Source organism: Sinohyriopsis cumingii, chromosome 15 (assembly GCF_028554795.1).
Source record: "Sinohyriopsis cumingii isolate HCF-2022 chromosome 15, ASM2855479v2, whole genome shotgun sequence".
Taxonomy (NCBI): domain Eukaryota; kingdom Metazoa; phylum Mollusca; class Bivalvia; order Unionida; family Unionidae; genus Sinohyriopsis; species Sinohyriopsis cumingii.
The window spans coordinates 120836146-120863070 of NC_142975.1; the positions used below are offsets into that span (position 1 = coordinate 120836146).

The 26925-nt window shown below is 41.3% G+C and overlaps 1 long non-coding RNA gene across 2 annotated transcripts; it reads left to right on the forward strand.

The window, feature by feature from the left end:
- Positions 1 to 246: 246 nt before the first annotated feature.
- On the forward strand, positions 247 to 26925 carry LOC149782610 (uncharacterized). 2 transcript variants are annotated; one of them, XR_016414609.1, is made up of 4 exons: positions 247 to 585; positions 23125 to 23232; positions 24744 to 24905; positions 25398 to 26925. It is a non-coding gene; the product is annotated as an uncharacterized LOC149782610 (long non-coding RNA). The 2 variants fall into 2 exon arrangements; XR_016414608.1 differs by lacking the exon at positions 247 to 585 and adding an exon at positions 1587 to 1695.

Genomic DNA, 26925 nt, shown 5'->3' on the forward strand with positions numbered 1-26925 from the left:
GATAGTTTCGTATTTTTAAGGTGGAAGGCATGAACTTAATTATCATAAGCCTAGTATTTATAAATCCACACATAAACTAAATATGTAATGTGGCTTAGATTTACTTGAGTTAGGCTTGGAAATGGGTTGGCTTGTTGGTGACTGCTTGTCATAGTTACATAAGCATTAGAGATCAAATGCGTAACTTGGGCTGCAAATGAGCAGCCAACTTGGCTTACGTATTTACGTGTGTCTGCTGATGTGATGTAATGTGATGTGATGTGATTTTGATTTTTAACGTAACTTTAACAATTTTTAAGTCATATCGCTAGGATGTCTGCAATGTGGCAGTTTATAGTGATGTCTAGCACTAGGGCATCATGCCGCAGACATGTAGCATGATGTCCCATCCAGTCACATTATCCTGACACCAGGCCGACCAGTGCTAACACTAAGCTCTTAATGCTGAACGCCAAGCAAGGCAGCTGTGAGTACCATTTTTGTAAGTCTCTGGTATGACTCAGCCGGGGATCGAACCCACGACCTCCCGCATCGCGGACGCTCTAACCACTAGGCCACCGGAGCGGTACGTGTGCCTGCTACAAAGTAAATATCTAAAAATCTAGATGGTTGAGGGGCGATCAAAGGTATGCTAATTTATTGTTGTTGTTGTTGTTGTTGTAGGGTTTAACGCCATTTTTCAGCACAAGATAGGCTATACATGGCGGCCAGTATAATTGGTGGCGGAAGAACCCTGGAAAACACCGGGAAGAACCACCGACCCACGAGAAGCTACTGGCAGGCTTTCTCACGTACCAACGTTAGCCGAGGCTGCAACTCGAACTCACGCAGACAGAGGAGAGATGGTAGTGATCCGTAACGGTGAGCGCTTTAGACCACTCGGCCACTCGGGGCCCCGCTAATTTGTTACAGTACTAGTGAACTTTATTCATGCATAAGACGCATACTGATTCTTTTAGCTGCCTTGTCACAGGAAAATATTCAAAATAGCTATTTCTTGTCAAAAATGATTGCAAAATTTAGGGGTTGGTGGCAGTGTTGGTTCAGTATAAAAGCTACCAGTTACATTAGGAATTAACCTGATTGCCGCAGTCAAAATATCACATGTATGCTTTCTACAAAAATCATTAGCTTGTTTTTATTTGTATCTTCAGTGTAAAATTATTCTCATTTTTCTGTAATTGGTCACTGATCGATGAAAATTCACCAGGTAAACTGTCCAGTGAGACCTAAGCACTTTTGAGAGAGTGACACATGTAAGGTGAATTTGTTTGCATTTGAAACATGCACAGTGGAGAGAATGTTGTTATACCTCTATGCAACTTTGATGTAATGTGGCTGCCATTTCTTTGGATATTGTACTTATGGAAATTGTACATGATCTAAACACACTGCTAATTAAAATGACTGTTCACTTGTGCTAAAAAAAAGTCAGTCTGTCTTAGTTTAAAGTAATCTATCTTTAGCGTTTATTAAAATACACAAAATTACTTTTGGCACACTAGACAATATCAGTTTTTGACATTGCAATGAATGAATTACAGAATATATAAAATGTAAATAAAGTTATCGGCTTTAAAAAAAATGATTTTTTAAAATATTTTTTATTTTTACAATTTACTTCTGAGGTTCAGGAACTGAAAATGACCAAGTGGAACTGTGGAGCTAGCTGTTTTTGAAAGATGCACATCTGGAGTAAGGCCAAGCTGTATACTATATAACCCATATTATAACTATCAATCATACACCAAAATCAAGTGAATTAAAGGTTCTTTGATCAATACCTAAGATATACAAGGTCATTTTTTAAGTAGTGTTATGTATATTTGATTTATATTATATTTGATTTAATTTAATTGTTTGTTAGTTTTAATTTTTTTTTATTCCATTACATGCTATTGTAATGTAATTTTATTTACTGGATTTGATATTTTCCAGAAATTCAGTTCAGCTTTTCGAAAACCTAATATTAGAACTTTGTATCAAATGCTGAACTAGTTCAAGACCTTGAATCAGATTGAGTAAGAGTTGGAGCAAACAACTTCTTTGTATTTTTTTATTCATTCTTTGTGTGGGATTTATAGAGTGAGATCAAGGCTGTACTGGGAGTACGTGACTTTAGACATGTAAATAGCCTCTACGTTGTTATTTCGATATTCTGGTTTTGCCGGAATTGCGCAATAGCCAGATTTATTAGTGATGCTTTGAGAAAATAATTTAAGTTGCGCTTTTAAACACTAGTAGTGAAGTGGGCCACCCTAGCGTCAATGGGAATTAGCATTACAGACCCCCCCCCCCGGCCACTCTAGCGTCAAGGGCAAATTAACATGGAGAAAAATCGTGGGCCACTCTAGCGTCAAGGGGAATTTAACATGGGAATAAATCGTGGGCCACTCTAGCGTCAAGGGGAATTGAATATGGAGAAAAAATCGTGGGACTGTCTAGCGTCAAGGGAAATTGAATATGGGATTATTTTTTTTTTTTAAAAAAAAAAATTTTTTAAAAAAAAAAGGGGTAGGCAATTGAAAGTCATTCTCTTTTCGAGAAATATGGGTGGCCCTGAAAAGGGCCTTTGGTTTTTCTTCTTCTTCTGCTTCTAATTTCTTCTTTTTCTCAACCAACTTCTTATTTTCTCTACTACACTCTTTCTGTTCTTTTCTTTCTTTTTTTTGTCCTCCTCTTCTTTCTTCTTCTCTTCCTCCTCTTCTTTCTTCCTCTTCTCATTTTCTTCTTCTTTTTCAATTTTTTCATTCCATTCTCTTATCCTTATCCTTTCCTCTTCATCCTCCTTCTCCTCCTTTATCTCTTTCATGACACCACTTATTATGTCCTTTACTTTTCTTAAATTGTTGATCTCCATCTTTACTCGATGGGGACTATAGGAATAGTGGTCTTCATTGAGTCTCACTAACATCTACTCCATCATTCCTAAATTGTCCAAAACGTCTTGTAATTTTTGCATTTTGTCAAGGTGGTTCGAAGCCATCTTCTTTTTTATTCTTTGTAGAATGGTTTGAACGACGAATACTGTGGGTTCTTATACGAAAAGCGCGGACGTGAAGGAAAACATCCCCCTAAAACATAAAATTGATCTTACCTAGATCATGACCAAACAACGCGCGGACGTGAAGGAAAACATCCCCCACTTTCTCATTTCATATAATAAAACCCAAACTATACTCTCCACATACGCTAAGAAACAATAAAGAAACCCATAATCTACTATTCACACAAACTTACGTGAGCAGTTACAAACACAAACACAAATACACAAACACATACACTCACATTATGAAAAAAGAGTCAGTGTTTATATTCACACCACTCTACCTACACACATTGGCAAATTGATTGTTATTTCTTTTCTTGAGTATTGGGTAGCCCTGAAAAGGGATGTTTGTTTTGGAACTTCATGGACACCTGGTTAATGGTGGCACCTTCCAGGCCTGGCGCCACATACACATCTTGTTCCCCAGTTGCTTTTTACTTTTTTTGGGGAGAGAGCAGAGGCAGGATAAATAGCTTCAGAATCCCAATTTTCTGTCTCTGGGATTCTGAAATTTCTTCTTCTTCTCTCCTTTTCCTCCTCTTCTTTGTTTCTTCTCTCCTCCTCCTCTTCTTTGTATATTCTCTCCGCCTCTTCTTTGTTTCTTCTTTCCTCCTCCTCTCTCATCCTTCCCTCTTCGACAATGGCCTCCGCGGCCAGTTCGTTCAACAGGCGCCTGGCATATTCCAGATGCACATGAAGTTCCAACAGTTTCGCTAGTCTGGTGTTCATTCTGGTGTTGATCAATCAACAAGGGTAGCTGGACTGCCGAACGAGTTTCAATTTATACTAAAAGTGCGGACGTGAAGGAAAACATCCCCCTAAAAACATAAAATTGATCTTACCTAGATCATGACCAAAAACAACGCGCGGACCTAAAAGACACACTCACTAACTTTTTTATACTTCCCATTCCTATTCTAAAAATTTTTTTTCATTAATCACTTCAATATACTATTCACATACGCAAAGCAATCCAATCAAACCCCCAAATCTACTCTCCCCACACCTCAAACACCAAAAAAACATGATCTTAATCTACTATCCATACCAACGTACGTGAGCACTTACAAACACACAATCTTATACACAAACACATACACTCGCACTATTAAAAAAGAGTTAGTGTTTATATTCACACTACTCTACATACACACATTGGCAAATCGATGGTTATTTCTTTTCTAGAGTATTGGGGTAGCCCTGAAAAGGGCTGGTTTTTTTTGTTTGCTATGGCAATCTTTTAGTTTCTAAGAATGCGATGTCCTCTGAGGATAGACTTTCTGGCAATAGGTCTGCTTCTTCGGAAAGAGAAGAAGAACTCTTTGGTGTCGATACGACAATCGACAAAACCTCTGTCAGGTTCAGGTTGCTGCTGCTGCTTCTGCTGCTGTTGTTGTTGTTGCTGTTGCTGCTGTCTCTGAAGTCTGTACTTCTCTGTCCATTCTTCTTTGTCCCTGTTCACTTCTTCTCTGAAGAGCTCTTCTATCAGGTCTTCAGTGACTTTTAACATTCTCACATTCTCTATCTCTTCTGGCTTCGGTATCAGACTGTGTCTGACCCTATGCAAATTCACGTAGGCTTCGTTTAGCTTAGCTAGTTTGGAGCACATCTTCGTAGGAGGATGAGTCGACAATGGATGGTTAGACTGGAAACAACCCGGTTCTTAAAGTCAAAGCGCGGACGTGAAGGAAAACATCCCCCACACGGTTTTCGAGTCGCAACGTTCAATGAGTGTGATGAGAGGGATAGAGAGAAGTCAAAGAGCATGAATCAAACATTCTTATAGCCAAACAAACCACAAAGGCATTTTTTTTCAAAGCACAACATTTTTTATTCAAAAATCAATTAACACTAATCAACAACAACAACTCTAACATTTTTTTAACAATAATCCAACCATATAACATCAAACATTTTTAAAAAAATGACAAACATTTTTTCAATTCACACTCTACTTTAAACAGTGCTGACAACGTTGTGAATGAAATTGTGATTTCCACTGTTGGAAATCATTAGGCCATTGATGGACACTACGTTTCCTAGCTTGAGACAAAAGATAAGCATAATGGTCACAAAACCATCGATCTACTTTCACATCGTTTCTAGAAGAAGAACGAGGATCAAAATGAGTCACTAAATGTTCTAAGGAATAACCCAGGCTGCGATGATGCAGAAAATACACACAGTACTGTCCACACACCAAGGAATCTGTGCCTTGTAATTTCACATTATTGAATCGGGTGGTTTGAGCATTTCTTCTCATAAAGTCGATGATATCGTCTTCCAAAGGGGGCAATCCGTACGAATAAAAATATTCCACACATCCTTCTTGAGGAAAGTAAACGGCTACCCAGTGGGTTCCTGGGAGATGACTGTCGTCCGTGTTGATCAGTTAAGCTAGATGGTCTTGAGGTTTGCGATGAGGGAGTTCATCTTTAGCACAGACGACAGGATTCCAAGAAGCCGTGTACGAACTGTGGTTCAAAAGGTAATAAAGTTCCCAGGTATCCATTGATTTGTGTGTGTGTTTTTTTTCCTTCTTCTTCACAGGTAATAATAAGTCATCAATTCGATCCTGACTTTTTGCTTGAAAATGTCTGACAAATAACCGTTTCTTCGTTTCGTCTCCTCACTCTGATTCAGGAGAGCTTCGATACGATCGATCTCTTGAGTGGTTAATGGTGGACAAGAATGTTCACGCAAGTCTTTATACCGCTGATGCAACACGTCTTCGTCCGAGATGAGACTCCAAGCTTCGTCCAGATACTCGTCCAATTTTTCTTCTTGACTCAACATCAGGCATTTATTGTGTTGAATTGACTGGGATGATCGTTTTGACATCCATAACACTCTTTTTTGATCAATTCCGTCATTTTTTCTACCAAGTGTTTGGCAAAACAGGAGACTAAATGGGCTTCTTGTTCTGGCCATCTTGACTTCATCATGATCACTTCTTCTTTTTCCACGGTCTCCTCACATTCCATCTCCAAAGTTTCTTTACTAGGTAAAGAGGGATAACAGTCTTCCATGGCTTCTAATAGTCTAGAATGACTTCTCTCAAACTGTTGATTTCTATCGTATTATCGAATTCGGCATACAGGATAACGTTCACCGTTACATCAGGATCTCGCTTTGCAAACTGAATTTCCACACGAATCTGGCCGGATTTTATAGCGTGGAAATGTCCCTCGTCGCTGCCTTGGTCTGGAGTGAAATCAAAAGCCCACAAAGCGTAGCCTCCTGCATAATCATCATACGTAATGCCGTGACTGGTGTTGGTTCCTAACTGACCAGTGGCTTCGTACAGGGACAAGTACGATCTCAAGTAATTCTTCTTCTCAAAGTCGGGTTCGAAAGGTCGGGTACACAAGGTCTTGCCATCGCGACTGACTTCGATCTTGGACACGCCAAAGTGATGAAAGTTGAAAGGATTTTTAGTGATAGCTACGTTGAAGGCTTCATTCTCGACCATACCAAGGATTAAACGTTTGGGTAGTTGTCCTTGGAACAGATGATCTTCGATCATGGATCGTTGCCCCTTGGGAATAGTGAAAGTTTTCACTTCCACGCGTCGTATGGGATACTTGGCGGTCGTTCTACTCAACGTCTGACTGATGTCGTTACCTACTTTAGGTAACACTTCCACACGGCGTACGTAGAGTCTGGCTTCTTGGATTTTGGTTTTGTAATCGTCAGTATCAGCCAATAAATGGAAAGCGGTACTGCTCCGATTCATTCTCAGGCGGACATCCACTCCGTTCAGCAAATACTTTTCTTGCAACCACATGTCCAAATGCAAACGATCCATCAGTTCTAAACTTTGGTTGGGTCCCATGATTCTCTTTCTTCGTTCTACAAATCCCTCATTGTATTCTTTCTTTTTATCAGTTGTATCAGTTTCGAATAATTCAAACTGGTCTGCTTCGTCAGCTTCCCATACCACACAGGCATCCAGATGAGTGTTCTTGGCGTCTATTCCGTACGTCAAGAGATTTTCCAGGTACGCTCGGTAAGGATAAGTATCCATGCTGCTACTGACCAGTTTGTTATTCAAGTACAAGTCCACTCCACTGAACAAGGAATGCATGAAATTGTTGACGGGAGCTACTGCTTCAGTGTCTATATCACCTCCTGTCTTATCTAGAACTTTGACTTTCAGGTACAAGTAACTGCTATTCAGATCGATGTAATCTTCGGGCTGTCCTTTGATGTCAAACTCGATGGGAGCGGAATCCGTCAATGAGGAGACGGGATGAAATTCCACCCATTGGGATTCTTGCATCGTCATCATGGTGGGGGGCATGGCAAACAGATCCAGTTCCGACTTGGAACAAGCGCAAGACTCTCGGTGCATCATTTTGTTCTGTTCTTTCTCAATAATCGAAAACGTCTAAGTCTCGAACGGTTCTTCTTTTCTTGGCCTTTCTAGTTTTGGACGTGTGAAGTCTGGTGAAAGGGTGTTTTCTTCGTCGTCTCTTTCTGCCTTGTCCTTGCTGAATGCCTGACTCGGTAGCGTGCAGGGCATTTATAGGTGTGTCTCGTCGGCCCAAAAGGTCTTTACCCGTTTGCAGGAAGATATTTTTGCCTGCCCTCATGAAGGCTTCTTTAGGGTTTTGCTTGTCGATGATGACATTTTGGAGAAATTCTTTGCCTTGCGTCAGTGCCGCATCTTTCAAGGCGTGCAATCCGCGTGTCACCATCGGTTTCAACACCGGAGCCACCGAACGAAAAGCCGATTTCAGCATATCTCCTAAACCGTGTCCTCGCTGCCGTGCAACCCCTCGGTACACTGGATACATGACTTACGAGTCGTGAGAGAACCGTTTTCGAAAATGGAGTTTCACCGTGACTTTTCCTTTGGTGAATGGAATATTTTGTCCCAGATCTCCTTTTATAGCAATGTTGACCGTGTCCAAATACGACTTGCTGACAGACAAATAATGAGGATGTACAAATTCGCGGTGGACGTGATAGGTGTTTCCACCTTCCTGGTCACTGGTTGTGGTACTATCCACTTTGAAAGGAATGACACGCAGTAACGGCACGGAGGTGTGTCCCACCACGTTGTACTCCACCACATCGGAGTACACAAAGATCAAATTCAGTCCTTGGTTCAGTTCTACAGGGAATCGAAAAAACTTGTAAATTTCCATATTGCTGTTGATCTTCGGTTTAAAATTTGGAGCCATTTTTGTGTCTCCACCTAAAATATCAAACAAGTCACGATTAAAACTGATGGACAACGTTTGGGTATCCTGAAATTTCATCAGTAAGCGACGAGCCACTTTATGGTACTCCAGGGTGACACTTTTTCTGGTTTTGTTCAGGGCTTTGCCAAAGGCTAACTCGAACCTGGAAGCAGTGGTGTCCACCAAATGTTGGCCACTAAAATAAAACCCTGAAGGAATTTTCAAGGTGTAGATATTGAAGGGTGAATTGTTGGATGGTCTTGTGTCCCCTGAAAACCCGATTTCATTCATGGCTTCTTGTAATTGTTGGTTCAGGATTTCGACCTCAAAAGTGTTTTGCTTTTCGGTGATGTTTTGGATTTGTGTAGGGTGAATCATTTCTACTAAAGCCACTTCCCAATGGGCTTCGTGATCTAACTGGACGGCTTGAGGTAATTTGGCCGTGTAACAGCACAACGTGTTGTGGGGAAACACCTCCATGGAACTGTCACTGGGTAAGGTTAAGTAAAACTGGTTTTGGTGACTCATAATTCCAGAGTTCTGTGGCTGTCCGAGGGGTTACTGGACGTCAGAGGCGTGTCTCCGCCCAAAATGGGGTTCTGGTTGTGGTTGTTGTTGGAGTGGTGACTGGCACTGGCACTGGACACAAGGTTCCCGTGGTTCCCGTTCGAGGAGAATTTCAGGGAGGGATTGGGAAGCAGGTAACCGATGCAACTGCTCAATAAAATGGTCCACAATTGTTTGTCTCCTTGTTGCAAACTCAAATTGGCAATGGCTGCCCCGATGACACAATACACCACGAAGATTTGGCAGAAAAAGACGATTTGCGTTTTAGGCACACGTTCTCCACACCACACCCACAAGGGTTGTTTTTGTAAATCTTGCAGAGAAGAACTAGGTGAAGGAGTGGTCGACGTAGCTGCGTCTGTGTGAAAGGGCATGATGGTCACTTCTTTTTATAGTCGATGACTTGCGAAGCCTCGATCCAAGAATCAAAACTGGGTGGATATCCTTTCCAACGTACTTTGACTTCTTTGACACGTCGTTTGCCCACTTTACGGGTTCTGCGTTCGAGAATGCTTTCAATGTCGTACACGTCGTCTTCTTTTTTGGTGACACGTTGTAACTCGGGCAAATAAAACGTTCCTTTGAGCACTTCTCCATTCATGTCTTCCAATTTATAGACGGTAGGATGACGGCCATGCACTCGTCCAGTGACGCGAAACAATTCGGTCGCCCAGTTAGGTAAGTAACCTTTGTTTTGCCAATGCGCACCCAATCTCCTACGGCCAACTCTCCACTTTTTTTGGGGACAGCCCTCGTCGGGGACGTACCGAACAGGCGCTCAAACACCAACACTTCGTTGTCGGGAGTCACGTCTTGCGGGGCACGTCCGATGCTTCGATGGTAAGATTGGTTGTACGCTTGCACCAGGTGCGGTAAGATGTCGATGTACTTCAGAGTGTGGTGATGCGTAAAATATTTCAACATGTGTTCTTTCAAAGTGCGTTGAAAACGTTCCACGATGCTGGCTTTGGTTTCGGGATTCTCGGTGGTAAAAAAATGAATGTCACGTTTCTTTAATTCTTTTTGGAAAGCTTGGTTCAGAAATTCGGTGCCTTTGTCCGTTTGCCATCGAAGAGGATGACGACCGCTTTGTTTCAACACCCGTTGCAGGGCTCGCACTAACTCGCTGCTCGATTTGGAAGTCAAGGGCACGACCCAGGCAAATTTGGAAAAGACGTCGATGACACAAAACAAATATTTGTAGCCACGATTGTAGCTGGCCAAATGAGAGACATCGGCTAAATCGGCTTGCCATTGATGATCGATGCCTTCCACTCGGGTGCGACTTCTGGCAAACTTGCGTCGAATGGGTTTGTGTAAAGTGTAGGTAGCTTGTTCTTGTAACCATCGTTGCATTTGAGGTAAACGGAGACTTTTCAGTCGAGTTTTGGCAGCACGATACAATTTTTGAACTCCTGCGTAACCTGCAGGATGCGAGGGATCGTAGTAAATGCTGGCTAAGACTTTTTCCATTTTTTTTTTTGTGTGTTTGTTTGTGTGTTAATAAGGCGCCCACTCTTGGAAGATGCTACTCTTTTTCTCTTGGGGTATTTTCTTGGATTGCAATGCTTTGCGTGTGCGACCGGCAATAGGTGTTGAAGAGGAGGATGTCTGAGAGGGGGATATCGGTTCTTGTTTCACTTCTGTCTTCACTTCTGTCTTCACTTTCTTTTTCTCTTGTGATGAAGAAAGGGTGGCCATCATCTTTTTAATCCATCCAATTCTGGAGGTAGGTGGTGTTGTTAACTTGCGTACTATTTTCTGGTGGAGTTTGAAACCCTTCTTCTTCTTCTTCTTCTTTTCCTTTTTCTGTCTTGGTCACTGGTACTGGTGGTACTGGTACTGGTGATGGTGCTGGACTTATCATCAAGGTCTTAAAATGTTTCAGAGTGGGTAGAGCTGTTTCGTCTAAAGCTTTCTGGTGAAAGAGTTGCAGTCGTTGCAAAAGTTGACCGTACTTTTGCGATTTTTCTGTTTCGGACAAATCTTGGCGATCCATCAAGGACTGCAATTCGTGTTGTAACTGGGACATCTCGCTCAAATTGGGATTGGGAGGTAAATGCGGGGTGCGTTGTTCTTGCCACCGATGGTATTCCATCCATCGTTTGTAAGGTACTAAAGCTAGTTTTCGTCCTTCCATGGGGTTGTCAGGGGTCGATTCTGAGATCTTGGGACTTCCGAAGGCCTTTTTATCTTGCTCCCACCAGTCCTCCCAACATGGTTCCCAAGACTCCTTTCAGTAAGGGGCCTAACAAGAGAGGCAAAATGCCTCCACGTTGGACCAACATCTTCTTCTTTTGACAAATGGGAATTTTCTTTTGAACCATTTGGCGAAGAACGTGACGATGTTTGCTTAAGCATTGTTTCTGGTGTTTGGACAAAGGGATCGTGCCTTTCAAGACGTTCAAACAACATTCGCACACGGTATCGATGACCTCTTTGGAGGCCGATTGAATGAGTTTTTTTCGTAGAGGTGGAGACGCTTTGGACAGGACAGATAACATGTCCCCATGTTTGACTAAACGTGGTGGTAGTCCTTTTCTTTTCTTTCCTTGGGGTTTTCTGGAGGGTGACATCTTTGAGTCTTCAGGAGCACCAAAAAGCACTGATACCCCCGACTTGGTCACAGGTCTTTTTTATACTGGAACGCGTCGCCACTGATTGCCTTTACGTCGTATCAGTTTGAGGACAGGCATGACACGTCGTGGAGGGGTACGCAACAGACTAAATCGAGCCAGTTCTTGCTTGGACAAATCCAGTAAACTTTGTAACATGCCCGATCTTTCTTGGACCTTGATTTTGGGAGAAGGTACTTTGTGAGCAGCAGCCACTGCCACTAAATTGGAGGGTCCTGCCACTGGGGAAGTTCTTTTTGGGGTCATTAACGGAGACGTTCTTGGTGTGATCAACGTCTCCAAGTACTCTTCAGTTCTTGGTGTCATTAATGCAGAAGTGGATGAACGTGAGGCTGCCGGAGACACAGTCACAGACCAAAGCGACTTTGTTTCGATCAAAAAAGCGTTTGGTTTGATGAGGAATCTGAATGATTCCTTGGAGTATTTGACGTGCCGTCACCGTGAACCATCGTAAGACTTCTTTGAGACTAGCTTCTAAGACACGAGCTCGTATTTGTGGATTTTTTCTCGACTGATGCCATACAAGGCACGAATCAATTTGACGGGAAGATGCGACTGAAGGGACGTCATGTTCAAAATGTGTGTGAGACAGACGAAAAGGGTCTGAGGTTTTTATAGATTTTTTTTATGTGGAGTGAAATTAAGTCGAGGACGGAGACGTGTACAGGACAGGCCCTCCGTCTTGGCACCAGTGGTGAAACAAGTGGGTACGGAATCGCAAATCCTCGGGGGTTGTAGGTTTCAAATCGACGAGTAAATCGGCGTGTGGAGTTTGAGTGGCATCGTCGTACGCCTGAGTCAGCCAAGGCGTTCCTAACTGTTTGGCTAAGACTTGCACTTGCGATTTATCTCGAGGGCTTTTAAACAAGACCACGTAATGCGCATTGAGACTGATGGTGCGATGGGCTTTACTTTGTTCAAACAAATTTTGGGTGATGTAAACGACACTGGCATTACGGTGATGCCCTTTGCGCGTGAACCACAGTTTAATTTCTTCTTCGTCTTCTCCTAACATGTCGTCAAAAATGACCAAATGGGTTTGACGGGAGTCAGAGACGATGCCGTCGTCTTCTTTAGGAATGCCTTCCACAAACACGATGGAATCGCCTTGACTTTCTCGCAAGAGGCTGTACGCCGATTGCCACTCTTTGTAACACAACACGATCCGTTGAGGTGGCCGATCGATCAAATGATGTTTATGTTCGATCAAACGTTTGACGAATTCGGTTTTGCCTGAACCGCTAGGTGCAGCAATGAGCATGTTAAAGGGATGGCGAAGATACAAAGCCTCCCAACTGGCACGATCTAAGTGTTCGTCGATGACTTTGACAGTAGAGGAAGAGGGAGCAGAGACAGCAGAAGTAGCCATAGTGTGAGAAATGTCACTTGTGACACGAAAAGAAACAAGACAAGAGTTTATATACTTTTTTCAGAACACGTTTATTGAATGTTTCAAACATGAATACGAGAGACAAAAATACATAAAAGCCAAAGGCTTAAGTACAAGAATAAAAGGCACATGATAACCATTAACGTAAAATAAAAACAAGTGTCTGTACAACAACATGTTTTGGGTAATGTTCTAACCAGTTCTATAGTAGGGGGTAAGGTCACACAAGTGTCCTCTCGAAAGGGTCTTTCAGGCCTGTCCACGACAGTCCCGTCCTGGTGACGGGTTCTTCTGGCACCGTCACTAACACGGGTTGAAAAGTAACTTTTTTTCCTTGAACAACTCTCGTGCATACTGGGCCACTTCTTGGGTCCAAGCCTCAAAATCCCATTCTTTCCAGGCACGGACATCTGTCCAATGGGGATGTAAGTCACAAGCTACACACACATCGTCATACACGTCTTGGATAGCTAAAAGTTGACGAATCTTTTTTTCCTCTTGAGGTCAAGAAGTATCCAGATGAAAACGCAAGGCTTTGAGCAAAAGAAGTTTTTCGTGACCATTTAAGGCCATGGGGGATGTGGTAAGTACTGATCGTAAAGAGTCCACAAGGAATCGGCTGGTAAACGAAATCCCAGAAAACAAGTCACTAAGACACACACCACTTGTCGACCCCAATTGAATGGATACAGTTCTTGTAATAATCGATGGTAATGATCCACGGTTTGAATATGGTCATTGAGTTCCTTCCACGGAATCTGTTCAATCACTTGTAACATAAGCCGTGGTATGGATTCCTGTTTTTATGCTCTCTTTTTTTCGGAAGTAATACACGTACATTCTACCCAGACAGTTTCGTTCTCCAGTAGGAAATCTAGAATACTGTAACCTACAGTTCAAACTTCGATTAGAAGTTTTCTCTTCTACTAAGCAGATTCCACGTAACATATGTTGGTAATCCTTTAACTCGTCTTCCTCAATGCGTTGCTCTAGGTGAATCTCGAAGTAACCAAAATGATGAACATTTCGTTCATTCACTAACTCACTAACAAGGTCTGACCACTGAAACAATTTCTGACGAATCAGTTCTCTTATACCATTCAGGTACCAGTGGTTAAAGATTTGGTGAAGTAACGGATGCAACTGTTCTTTACGTTTCACTTGTATTTTGACCAGTTCTCGGTAAATCCTTTCTCTCAACTCCACAGGCAAGCCCAAAATGTTCTCTTGTAAAGTATCCATAAGTATATACACTGTTTTTGGAATCCTTGGGTGGTGGCCAATAGCCTCGTTTACCTTTGTGCCTGATGTAATATCCACTCATAATCAGTCTTCTTATACTTTGGAACAGAGCATAATTTAAAAACGGTTGAATAACTTTGCGTTTGCGTTTCACTTGTATTTTAATCAGTTCTCGGTAAATGCGTTCTCTCAACTCCACAGGCAAAGCACGAATGTTCTCTAGCAAAGTATCCTTGAATAGGTCATACTAAATCCTCTTTTGTCTGACACAAGACATGTACTGTTTGCGCAGACATGGTTTTAATTCATTGTCGAATCTAAATCGTTTAGTTACTAATTTACACGTTACAATTCGTTCAGAAGTTTCCTCTTTCACCAAGTTGACATTGTGTACAAGATGTTGATAATTCGTTAACTCTTCCTCTGGAATTCGATGCAGTACGTTTACAATGTAGTAGATAGAATCGTCAATACCAAACCATTCCTTTTTAAAACCAGGGGGTCGTTGATCAATGTCTGTCCAATGGAACACTTTCAACTCAATCAGTCCTTGTATAGCATTCAGGTACCAGTGGTTCAAACACCGGTGACGTAACGGATGCAATTGTTCTTTACGTTTCACTTGTATTTTGACCAGCTCTCGGTAAATGCGTTCTCTTAACTCCACAGGCAAAGCACGAATGTTCTCGTGTAAAGTATCTATGAACAGATTATGGTAAGTTACTTCAATGTCTCGGTCCCACTAAGGGTAAGTAATGACAATTCGGTGACCATCGAGCATGTTCTACGTAGGCCGAATCTTGCGGTTCCCAGTGGTGAAGTGACACACCGCAACTGAAGCACTTGACTTTATCTCCTTCGCCCAAGTAGAAAAATCCGGCTCTGGCTAATTCTTCAGGGGTCGGTCCTCCCAGATACTTAGGCCATTTTCCTTTGAACGATTGAAGACGATTTTCAAAGTCGCAGTATTCCGACAAACGCACAGGAAACGAATATTCGTCTTTCACAGGTTCGTTTGGATGAGGGTTGGGTGACATGAACAGGAGTTTGCTCAGGGCTGGATGACATGCGTAGGGGGGTAGACGTGAAGGTGAACATTCCCCTTTAAAACGAAACCCAGTAAAATGTCCAAGAGGACGAGCGGTATCACTTTCGCATCCCCCAGATTTGACACACACAGCATCACTTTCCATGATAGGGGTAGTGAGAACAAAGTTCCCATGATGCTTTACGGCATCGCTAAGGTCACAGCGTACAGCATCGTACCCATCGCAAGGCTCACAATCGCATTCCACTTCAGAAGCCTCACACTTGAATTGTGCCTTTCTAAACAACTTGTTTTGTGTTTCTCTGAAAGTATTCATCTTGTTCGCTTGGTCTTGGTAGTCACAATGAACTATCGATCTTGCCTAGGGTTCCTTTTTATATACAGACCAATACCGACGTGTCCATACGGTAAGTTGAAATGATTGGGAAGTCGCACTCGCTTCTGGTACACGATTTGATAGACTTTTTCCAAGGGCCGACTGACGATGTGATGAGTGGGTAAACGTACAATCTTGTTCGGTTGATAGGTTATCACTTTAAAGTTTCCATCCTCTCCGGATTACAAGGCTTCTTTCAATACCCCAAAGTTGACCACACGACAGGTACGATAATTCAGAGTCAGTCCTTTCACTTTGCACGTCGTGTGCACTTCTCCTTGTTTGTCACGGTATTCGTAGCCGTAATTTTTGGGACCGCCACTGACGAAACTTAAAATCTTGTCGTCGGGATGCTCGTCTGTCCAGGCTCCTAAACGGTCTCCTTCGATGTCAGGGTACTGTTGACTCGGGTGATGGATGTAAATGCAACTGTCCGTGTCAAAGTACAGGACGCGTTCCCCTAACAGTTCTAAAGCTTCGTACAATTTTAAGCGAGCATGAGCTGTCACGTAAGCCGCAATGATGACATTTCCAAAAGGGTCGTCTTGTACAAAGTCCAGATCTTCTTCGTAATTGACCAAGATCAAATCCTCACGAACGACGTCCACGTGTTTCATGTATTTGGTTCTGTCGTGAATCATCTGGAAGTAGCGGGAAGGTTCTGTCAAATATTCCGTCTTGGGTAAACACGGTCGTTGTGCCATTTTACCCCACAAGCAATTTAACATCACTTTGGCAAACGATCGCCTGCCTTCGTTTTTCTCGCTGTGGTCTAAAGAGATGCCTTCTTGTTCATAGTATTTCTCTTTGAATTGTATTTGGTCTTCGGGAGTGTGACACCAGGAAGGATAGCCGCTGGCTTCTTGTTTCAGTTTCAAAAAGGCATCCACGTAGTCAGCGAAAATGCCTTTCTGACTGGGATCACCCTTGTGGTATTGTTGTGTCTTGGGAAAGTGGCAAATTTCGTACACTTCTAACAGTTGGTATCCCATGTCCAGAGCTTTGAACAATTCTACGCTGACCCAGGTTCCCGTCAAGGCACGTTCTTCCTGGGTGTGCTGACAAGGTTGGTCTTGGTTGCACGTTTCGGCACAAGTACGGCACAAAGGAAACATCAATTTGCCTTGACAATGGTGAGGTAAGACGGGATGGTACAAGTCCGTGGGCGGCAAAACTTTACACTTGATCAGACCTTCGTATTGTCGAATGTTTTTCAGGTCGATGTGTTCCGTTAACAACTGCGGGTGCCCTACAGGAAAGCGACAATATTTGCACACGTAGGGATACAGCGAACACACGTCCAAGTATTTGATTTCTTCTCCTTTCTCTTCGTCGGCTTGGTACAGCAAACAGGTGGCATTGGTCCTTCCTCCGTACAAACTATCCCTCGGGTTCAGCGGGTCCATGAACTGGTAACTTTCCACGAGGCATTTAAAATCGTGATCGGTTTTCATACGGTGATCGTACTCGTGTTGCCACATTTCCACCACTTGGTATCCTTGCTGTTCCAACTTTAGGCGCCGCTGGAAAGTGTCCTGGTACAGGTCTTCCATGGTTCGTTGTAAAAACTGATTTTTAGTGCTACGATCAGGGTAACAGACTGGACATCCGTGAAATAAGCAACCGTTAAACTCATACACGATCTTAGGGTTTTCTAAGTCCCAACCATCTACCGAATACGTTCCGATGGTCTTTTCACCCCCTCCGTTACGGGTATGCTGAATCCACTTGTCTTCCTTGTCGCACATGTAATGTAACCAGCGTAGGGCTTTGACCGAGTATTGACGTTTGACATAGTGGGTCGTTTGAGGACTGATGACAGCCACGGTGTTTTCAGGCATGAATCGTTGTCGATACACTAAGGAACACGCTTTGGCAATGGTGCAAGCTTCTTTCAAAGGATCGACCCCTCCGTGTTCCATGAACAGTTCTCGAAATTTTCCACAGCAACGCCGTAAAATGTCCACGTCGGAACGACAATACTTTAGCATTTCTTCCTGAAAGTCGAAAGGGTCCGAGGCGTGAGCCTGGTACCAAGCGTAGAAAGCTTCTCGTTGTTCGGTACGCATGTTGTCGGGGTCGTAATAGTGAGCCTCAGGTAAATGGGGTAGAACGGCGTGTTGATTGGCTTCCGTATTGAAAAAGTGTGGAAAGTACCCTTTAGCCATTTCTGTCATTCCAAACGTTTTAGGCATTCGACTCAAAGGCATGGCCAAGTAGCTCATCGAATCTTTAAACTGTACTTGTCCCACTTGCATGAAAATGATTTTGGCTCCGTTCAAAGTCACTTTAGGACGCTCGGTGCCTTGTTCCGTATAGTACCTCAAAAGAAACTGTCCATCGTATCCGGAGAAATTGTGAGTCATCACCGTGGCATGACGATGACAATCTCCGTAACGTTCGATGTCCTCTTGGCTCCACGTCTTGTCGATGGGGTCTAAGACCCATTGGGCAAAATCGGCTAACGTGTTGGGTCCCCGAAAGATTTTTTCACGCCCTCCAGGAATCTTGCTGCAATGAGGGCAATGCCTGTAGATAGGTTCTTGAATGCGCTTCTAGCACGCTCGATGAGCCACGCAGAAATTAGGAACGTGAATGCCAGTCTCTTGCATGCATTCGAAATCGAAAAAGATGAAATTGCCTTTCTTCTTGTGACCGTCCTCTTTCTCTGGTGGGGGTTGGTATTTTTGCACGTAGCATTCGTGTTCCAAGTCCACGATGTGGTGACAAATGTGACATTTTTTCTTTCCTCGACATTCGTGTGCCTTGGCATTATTGGTAAGTATGCCTTGTCCACAGGTAGGGCACAATCTCAGCAGTTGACAAGCACATTTCTTCTGTGAACCTTGCGTCTTCAAATGTTGTTGGTAACAGGTAGGGCTGACAAACGTGCGAAGACAAGTTGAACAAGGCACTGGTCCTTCGCTCAGACAGGGTGGAGAGGCCAAACATCCTGGGCATTTCGATCCACAATGTTTGTGTTGCTCTCGATTATTATGACCACGGTCACATTTCTCACAGTAATATCTGTATCCCAGGAATCCGGTGATAGTGGTAATGGTATCGAAATGGTCATCGTGATAATAAACATGAATGTATTTTCCGTCCTTAAAATCTTGGCCTCGAAACAACAGAGGCCCGCGCAAGAAATGCAACATTTCTTGAGGGTGCACTTTCAAGGTGTATCGTGGAGCTAGGGCATCTTGCAATTTTTGCATTTCAGGAATGCCACAGGGTGTGTCTTTGGACAGGTCAGCTTGTTGCAACAGGAGTTCTGCTTCGTTTCGTTGTTTGGCTCGGTCCGATTGTTGAATAGTTTTCCAGGCTCTTTTCCATTCTACCGTATCGTTCTTGTTGGCATAGGTTCGTCCCACCACGATGGCACGGGCTAAACACATCTGGTCTTGAGGGTTGTTAATTCGGACGAGACTTGTTTTGGTGTTGCGAAGGTCGTCCACCAATAACATCTTTTTGCGTCCAGTCCCTTGAGGAGGAGAGACGTGGGTCATGTCCAGTGTGGCTTTTCCATCGGTGATGTCAAACTGGTCATTAGATTGTTGTACGTGTTGAATCTTGTCCATGACTTTGGAAGCGGTCAATTCTGCAGGGGTGCTAAACTCGATCCAAACAGGGGATTTCAAACCGTCGTGTTGTATGGAAAGTCTCAAGCGATCGTCTTCTTTGGGTTGACATTGTCGCTTAAGTGCAGTGAGCAGAGAATCCCACACTCCGGTGATGAACCCTTCTGCTTTCTCTAACGGTACTTCGGACTTGAAATCTTTAAACTTCACCGTGTATTTGTAAGCCGTGGTTCTAAATTTTCTAGAGGAGCGCTTTTCCGTCTCTCGAATGGAATAGTATTTTTCAGGGTTGACTAAGGGTGGTAAACTTGGTTTAGAGGGTTCGAATTCTGGTTCACTCATGTCCTCTTCAAAATCACTGGCATGAATTTGTGCCAAAATTTCAGCCCTGGTACGAGGCGATAGATCACGTTTCTGCCTCTTACTTTCTTCTTCTTTCTTCTCAAATGAATAGGATCGTTTCATCGTGAGTGAAAAACGTCAAATGACTCAAGTTTAAACACCATAGACTAATTTATAGTCATGGCAAACCAGCGTATATAAAAGGGTGTGTGTCTTGTCCTTTCACTATTCATTTCACTCTGAAGCCGAGCACAGCGATGGAAGAGACTAGCCAAATCGAACGATTCGTCAGAGCTTTGCGAGGGGTCATTAGAAAATTCTCTTCAGACCAGCTCACGGACTACTCTCCTTCCTTTCGAGATAAAAGTCAAGATACTTGCTATATCTGTCAGAAGAAAGGGCATTGGTCTTCAGAGTGTCCAGACCGTCAAAAAAGAAAAAAAAAAAGGGCTAAAAAAGACAAAAGTAAAGATACATGTTATTATTGTCAAGAAAAAGGACATTGGTCTCCAGATTGCCCAAAAAAGAAACAAGAGGAGTCAGAAGAAAAGAGGAATTCTTCAGAAGAAGAGAGGGATTCTTCAGAGGAAGAGTGGGATTCTTCAGAGGAAGAAGAGGAAGAAAGAAGTCAATTCTATTTACAAGATGCAAAGAAACAAGAGAAGAAAAGAAGAAGGGAAGAAAATGAAGAGAAAGAAGAGGAAAAGACGGTGAAGAGATTAAAAAAAACAGAGAGACTAAACAAGGAGAAAGAAGAAGTAAATGAACTTTATATTAAAGTGTTCTGTTGTGAATTGGATTGTAACAATGGATAAAAGAATAAATTAATTATACAAGGTAAGTGTCTTTGAGTTTTGATTATAAAATAAGAACGTACACTCACGCACTCATACAAAGACACGTACTATAGGGGGTAAAATGTTTTTTTTTTTCTTTTGAGTTATTGGCAAATTGAAAGGCTCTCTCTTTTCGAGAAATGTGGGTGGCCCTGAAAAGGGCCTTTTGTTTGGTGTAGGGGTGAGTTTATGCAATCAACTTTAACTGCCTTAAGCCTTTGCCACGGCCAAGGCCTACTTCTGGACTGCGTAATGTTGATGATTGGGTTGAAATCACTAATGGTGGTACGGTAGGTTTAGTCACAGGGTTAACGTGTTTAGCTCGGGAAGGTCGTATTCTCTTCGGTCGTAATAAAGAAGTCTGATACATTTGTTTCAGACTTCTTAACTCCGCTAAAATGTCCAACAGTACCGTAACCGTTTGATTTTCACCCTCTTGTTTCTTTGCTGCTACTTCTTCTTGCTGTTGTTGCTGCTGTTTTTTTCTTACCTCTTCTTCTTGCTGCTGCTGCTGTAGGAGAAAAGCTTGTTCCGCTTCCTTTTGTCGTTGTAATAAATTTCTCCAATTCTTCTTTCTGTCTCTGTCTAAAATTCTCCACTTGCGGTAATGAAGAAGGTAACGAAGGTTCCGGAACAAATTCTTGCGAGGTAAGAAAATCCACAAAATCCCAATTCATCTCTTCTGAAAGTAAGTCCGGGTTCCCTTGGGCAGTCTCCCCTGCTGGTGCACCCCAATGGATCGTTTTCTGAGTTTCCGTCATGTTGAATCACTGTCGCATAGATTGACTGTACACAAGCGCTAGCGAATCTATATAGACCACGTGACGTCACAGACTGCTCTCTTCGGATTGGATGCGGGCTGACTGAATTTTGTAACGCGTGTTCAGATTGGTGAATGAACTCAATCCGTTTCAATCCTTCCTCTACCTATAAATAAGCGCAGTTCAGTGCATTGATTCACCTGTTCTCGTCGCTTCAAGATGTGGACCACAGTCGAATCATCCACCCTTGTGTCTTCAATGATGTTTAGGACGGACATGCTCATGTATGTCCGGTCCAAGTGGACCGTTGTCGACAAGTCAGACACCAGTCTGTGGATACGAAGAGTGTACGTAGAAAGACAAGGTTGCCTCAAGAGGACACTGATTTATGGCCCTCGAGTAAGACGCAGCTTGAGGACAAGAAGATGCCGCAGATGCCCTTTATGTTAATGGATACATTAACATAAACCCAAAGGCCCTTTTCAGGGCCACCCATATTTCTCGAAAAGAGAATGACTTTCAATTGCCTACCCCTTTTTTAAAAAAAAGTTTTTTATTTTTAAAAAAAAATAAAAAAATCCCATATTCAATTTCCCTTGACGCTAGACAGTCCCACGATTTTTTCTCCATATTCAATTCCCCTTGACGCTAGAGTGGCCCACGATTTACCCCCATGTTAAATTCCCCTTGACGCTAGAGTGGCCCACGACTTTCCTCCATGTTAATTTTCCCTTGACGCTAGAGTGGCCGGGGGGGTGGGTCTGTAATGCTAATTCCCATTGACGCTAGGGTGGCCCACTTCACTACTAACACTTGTACGTAAGATGTTTCATCTGTTGTGACCAGTTTGAGTTGAAATTCTATTTTAAGGAATTATTAATTATTTTCCCTGGGAATATTTAGGTGTTGGTTCAGAAATCGTGAATAAAGACATTTAAGGAAATTTTATTTGGAATTCAAACACTGGAGTATTATTTTCTGTGGTTGAACAAAGAACTGTTGACACTTTAGTACTATACTGACTACATTATCCGTCATCGCCTTCCAGTTTGGATTTTTGTCGGGATTAGAACTTAAATTCATTAGAACGTTGTTTTTTTTCTCTCACTAAGACTTCTAATTTTTAATTCTCGCGTTATTCTTAGATTAATTTTGAATTTGTTTCTTAAAACCGTAAGTTCTTTTTCTCATTTTTACCTTGTTTTTCTAGGGAAATAAATTATTTATTAAATTTTACAAAGCTTGTTGTCTTTACTTTTTTCTTGTTACTGTTTGCGAGAGCCTAAACACGTAATAATATCCAGCATAATCAGTGTGGAAATCCGGCAAATTCTTTTCTTTAATATTCTAACCCTTATGCGAAATACGAAACTGTAGAGCGCCGCCTCCCCACTGCAACGTTGATGAAGTTAGACGACCAAAGAAAAAATGGGTATCAGCTATAATAATTATAATAATAATAATAATAATAATAACAACAACAATAGTTTGGATTGTGTACAGCGCCTACTCTTATGAAGCTGTAAACGCTTTACAATGTTAAAACATAAACATGATTGCAAATACAAAATTCATGAAACTATCATAGAAAAATATACTGACAGTAATTAAGGAAGTAAACATTATTAACTCTATGTCTGTTCTTGAGGTCGAAATAGGCGTGTTAAGTGCGCTTGAATGAGATTACAGTGTCACTGTCTTTAAAATCTATAAGCAATTCGTTCCACGTAGCTGATGAACAAAACTTGATCAAAGATTGCTAAAAACGAATAAAACTGAAGCAAAGTCTTGAAATTTCGCAGTTTTTAGTTCGTTATAATTTTTTCTTTATTGTCTCTCCCCACGTAAGGTTTTGTTATCAGAAGACACGCTCGTAACCCAGAAGATTAACACTTATATAAATGTTTTAAACTATTGATTAAAAGTACTTGCATGTACGTCCTACTATTTATAAGGAAAATTAAAACAAGAAATGACAAGGCAAGATTGCTAATTAGTGACTCTTTTAATCCTTGTAAAACTATATTATTATTCCATTATCAATTTTTTTCCTTCGGTTAATTGGTATAATAAATTCACTCATTCCATTTTGTTTACTGTTATACAGTTCCTGATTTGTTCCTGTAGCCAATTACTAGATATGTTCCTGACATCCTTTAACCTGATACGCAAGACTTAAAAGTATAAGAACAGTTAATGCAACTGTTCAAGTCAGGTGTGTAATATTTTATCACTTTTTGCAGTCCATATCTACATTTCATCAATTTTAATGTCAGAAATATTGTTCAAAGCGACTTCCTTCTCGTAAACCATGTATGATCTATACCTTTTACAATGCAAGAAAGGTTTGAGAGATCTCATCAACTGTGAAACAAGTTAAAGTGAAAAATTCAAGGTATTGATGAAATCAGTTTTATTAGACATCAAATGGGCGAGCTTGAGAGTATTAGGGGAGGATTCCATGATTCGTAGGTCACTTACGAGACAGTTTAAATCTTGCGTAGTTTAAAATTGCCTTTTGCCTTTAGTATAATAAAAATAAATCTGTCATCATCAAAATAAAATCAAACATGATGAAAGTAAAATCTTTCACGAATGCCTCTTGTATTTATATGAATACAGAGTAACTACTTCTGCAGACTGGTGAAAAAGTGATAGGTTTTGAGCATAATGCATAAAATATGGTACACATAATAATTGACTTACAGATTACTTCTGAAAATTGGACCATTTGAAACTAATTCAATATGGCCGCCTGTCTGTATGAAGATTTAGTGACAACATGATAAGGCAAATATAGGTTTTGAATACAAATAACTGCAAATTTATCGCAGTGGAAGAATTTGATATGAACAATTTCGGGTTTGTATCCAATTCAGACTATTCTAGATGGCCACTGTTTTCAATATGAACTCTAGTCGATAATACATTTTGGTGGATAATTAAAAAGAATATTGTCTAGATGCTGATGAAGATATGATAAAAATATACTATTTGGCCACTATATTGCCATAGACATGTGATCACACAAGATTTCAAAAGGGCACTGACTTTCCTTGAAAAGACACCAAAGCAAGATCAGCAGTAGAGAGGACGAACAGACCATTTGGGGGGAGGGTCCATTCATGAAAAATAAAACTTTCTACGAAAATTAAAAATACCAGGTCAATAACGCTAAACCGAAACCTCTAACGACCGAGCTTTTTTCTAATTGTGTTAGCTCATTTTGTTACTTTTTTGTCGCTCGTGGTTTTCAATTTTATATGTGTGTTTACCAGACAGACACTCATTGTTGGTCGCGCCCTCACTGCTGCTATTTCTTAACCAAATTTGTATCAAGACATACACGATATCGCGATCCAGGATTATGCAAATTTATCGTGACAAATCCGTGTGGGGTAGATTGTTCTTTTGAAATGTTGTTTTGAACTTAATCACATTCATATCCCTTGAACACAAAGTCTGATGAATATTTTGCAGAGTATGTGTATCGACTCCATTGATTGATTGTACATCATCACAGCTTCGTATACTACGAGATTATCAATAAATCCATCTAGGTCATCTATGGATGGGCCTTCATAAATATCTTTGACAAAATCAATATCATTACCGTCTTCATCCAAAGATTTTGCATTTTCATTACAATCTTTAAGTACATCTCTTATCATCTACATATGGTGCCACTAAATATAATTTATCCCATTTGAGCCTTCTCATTTTCAGATTAAGTAATAATTGAGTCTTGGTAGCGCTGGATGATGTTTTACTGGCCCTTGCTTTCGTGTCGCTGAGAAATCAACACATATTTTGTTTACATGAAGAAGCCACTATCACCACCACTCAACTCCACCACTCTACATTTAATTGCCCAGTTTTGTCTTTAAGGTAGGTAACAAAACATTATATCTGTATATTTTTCCGGAAAAATACGGATGAGGCTGTGTGACAACAGTGGAGTATAATCACACTATGAGAAGACTCTGTCATTACTTGAACATGACACGGAAAAAAATGGAATTTTGATCAAAAGAAAACCAAGGTAAAGAGTTTACGGAACATTCATGTCTGCCTCGGACTTAATTTACACCATCTACTGCACATATTCACATTCCTATCTATTTCGTATTGTGTTGTATTTTTTTAAATTTTGAATGATGCAACTCTGAATGTATGTAAGGTACCATATTAACATCTTTTAAAGAAAGACGCAAACATGTTGATCAACGGAGGTGGCCAATACAAGTTGTAACAAGCAACGGTTGTCTTGTATATTTCCTTGATGGAAATAGAAGTGGCTAGAGTTTGGGTTAGATCTCAAGTACTGTTGAATGAAAACGTTTGTTTTCGCCATCTTAACCGTTTCTTTTCGAATTCCAGGGCTGCTCAGCCTCCCCCACTTCTTGAGCAAGTAAAGACATCACCTACGAGTCTGAGAGTTCCAAATTTACAGTACTTCAGCGGAATATAATATATTGCTGTAGAGTCATACATAGGTTTGACAGATCCCCTACTGGAAGAGTGTTTTAATGGGCTAGCCTTCACCGATCACCGCCATCTCATTGGGTCCTCGTGGGATCGACTATCAGGCGCCACCAGTGTGCGTATGTGAGAAAACTTTGCAGTAGCGTCTAGTGGATTGGTGGGCCTTATCGGAGTTTTCCCGGGTTCTTCCTATACCATTTATACTTGTCGCAATGTATTGTCTGTCTTACGCTGAAAAATGGCGTGAACACTTAGCAACATCAACATATATATGTGACTATATGGTGTAACGGCTGATAATCTTTCCAAAGCATTGCGATATGTTATGTCAATAAATCAATGACACTTTCCGGATATACATGAGAAGAATCCGTAATGCAGACAATACAAGTGGGTATCAAATTATAATACACATTTCATTGTTGTTCTATATTCGAAAAAGAAGTTATTTAAACAATATGTTTACCGAGTTACCTTCTCGGTCCTGTGTCGTCCCAGATCCGAATTTTTAGTCATGTGGTCACTGAACGTTTTGAATAGATAACAAATTTAAGTCTAAACTTTCACTTTCGGAAAGATTTAAAAAATGGCAAAACATTAATTCTTGATTTTGAACCGGAGAGTTTCAATTTGACTAAGTGAAATTAAGCATTCTGAAATTAAACTTGTTTGTATGTGTGTGTGTGCATGTGTATGTTTGTGTGTATTTCTTTCTCGTCTCCTCTCTTTTTCTTTGTGGTGTGTGTTTATTATGCATGTATGCGTTTATAAATTATGTTAGTTATCGTGATGATTGCGATCAGCTATACAGGTTTAAGTTATCTCCTAAATAATCATTGTGGCATATGGCATCGTAAATAAAATAAAATGACGGACAGAGAGATAAAACGCATTTAAAAGTATAATTGATTCGTACAGTTCTTATTTAAGAGACAAGTGCAGACGGTATATTATTGCAAGTATGGTCAAATTGAGCCAATCGGATGCTATTGTTGACAATGTTGACGATGAACGGTTCTTGAATGATACGCAAATCTCAGCAGAAGACGAATTACAATTATCTAACCTGTATGATAATACATTTTATCCATATATGATATTACTTCATATTATCACACATCCTCGTGTAGTATCCAGTGATAGTTCTTTCTGCTCGATATGGTGTATGTTTTTAAGCTTCTATATTAACTTCCATATACACTGATCAGTCAGAACAATCTGTGGCGAGGGTGTATCAAGAGGAGAGTTCATTACGGTGTCGCCACGAAAATGTATCTGCTACGCAAGATTGCGTATTTCGACGAACGTGTTTTCTTTAATAGTATCTGAACGATAAAATAATTTAAATATTGTCGATAAAATTATTACAATATCGTCGATACGCGTAAATTTTTATGGAATATAAAGTTCTCGAATCCTTTGA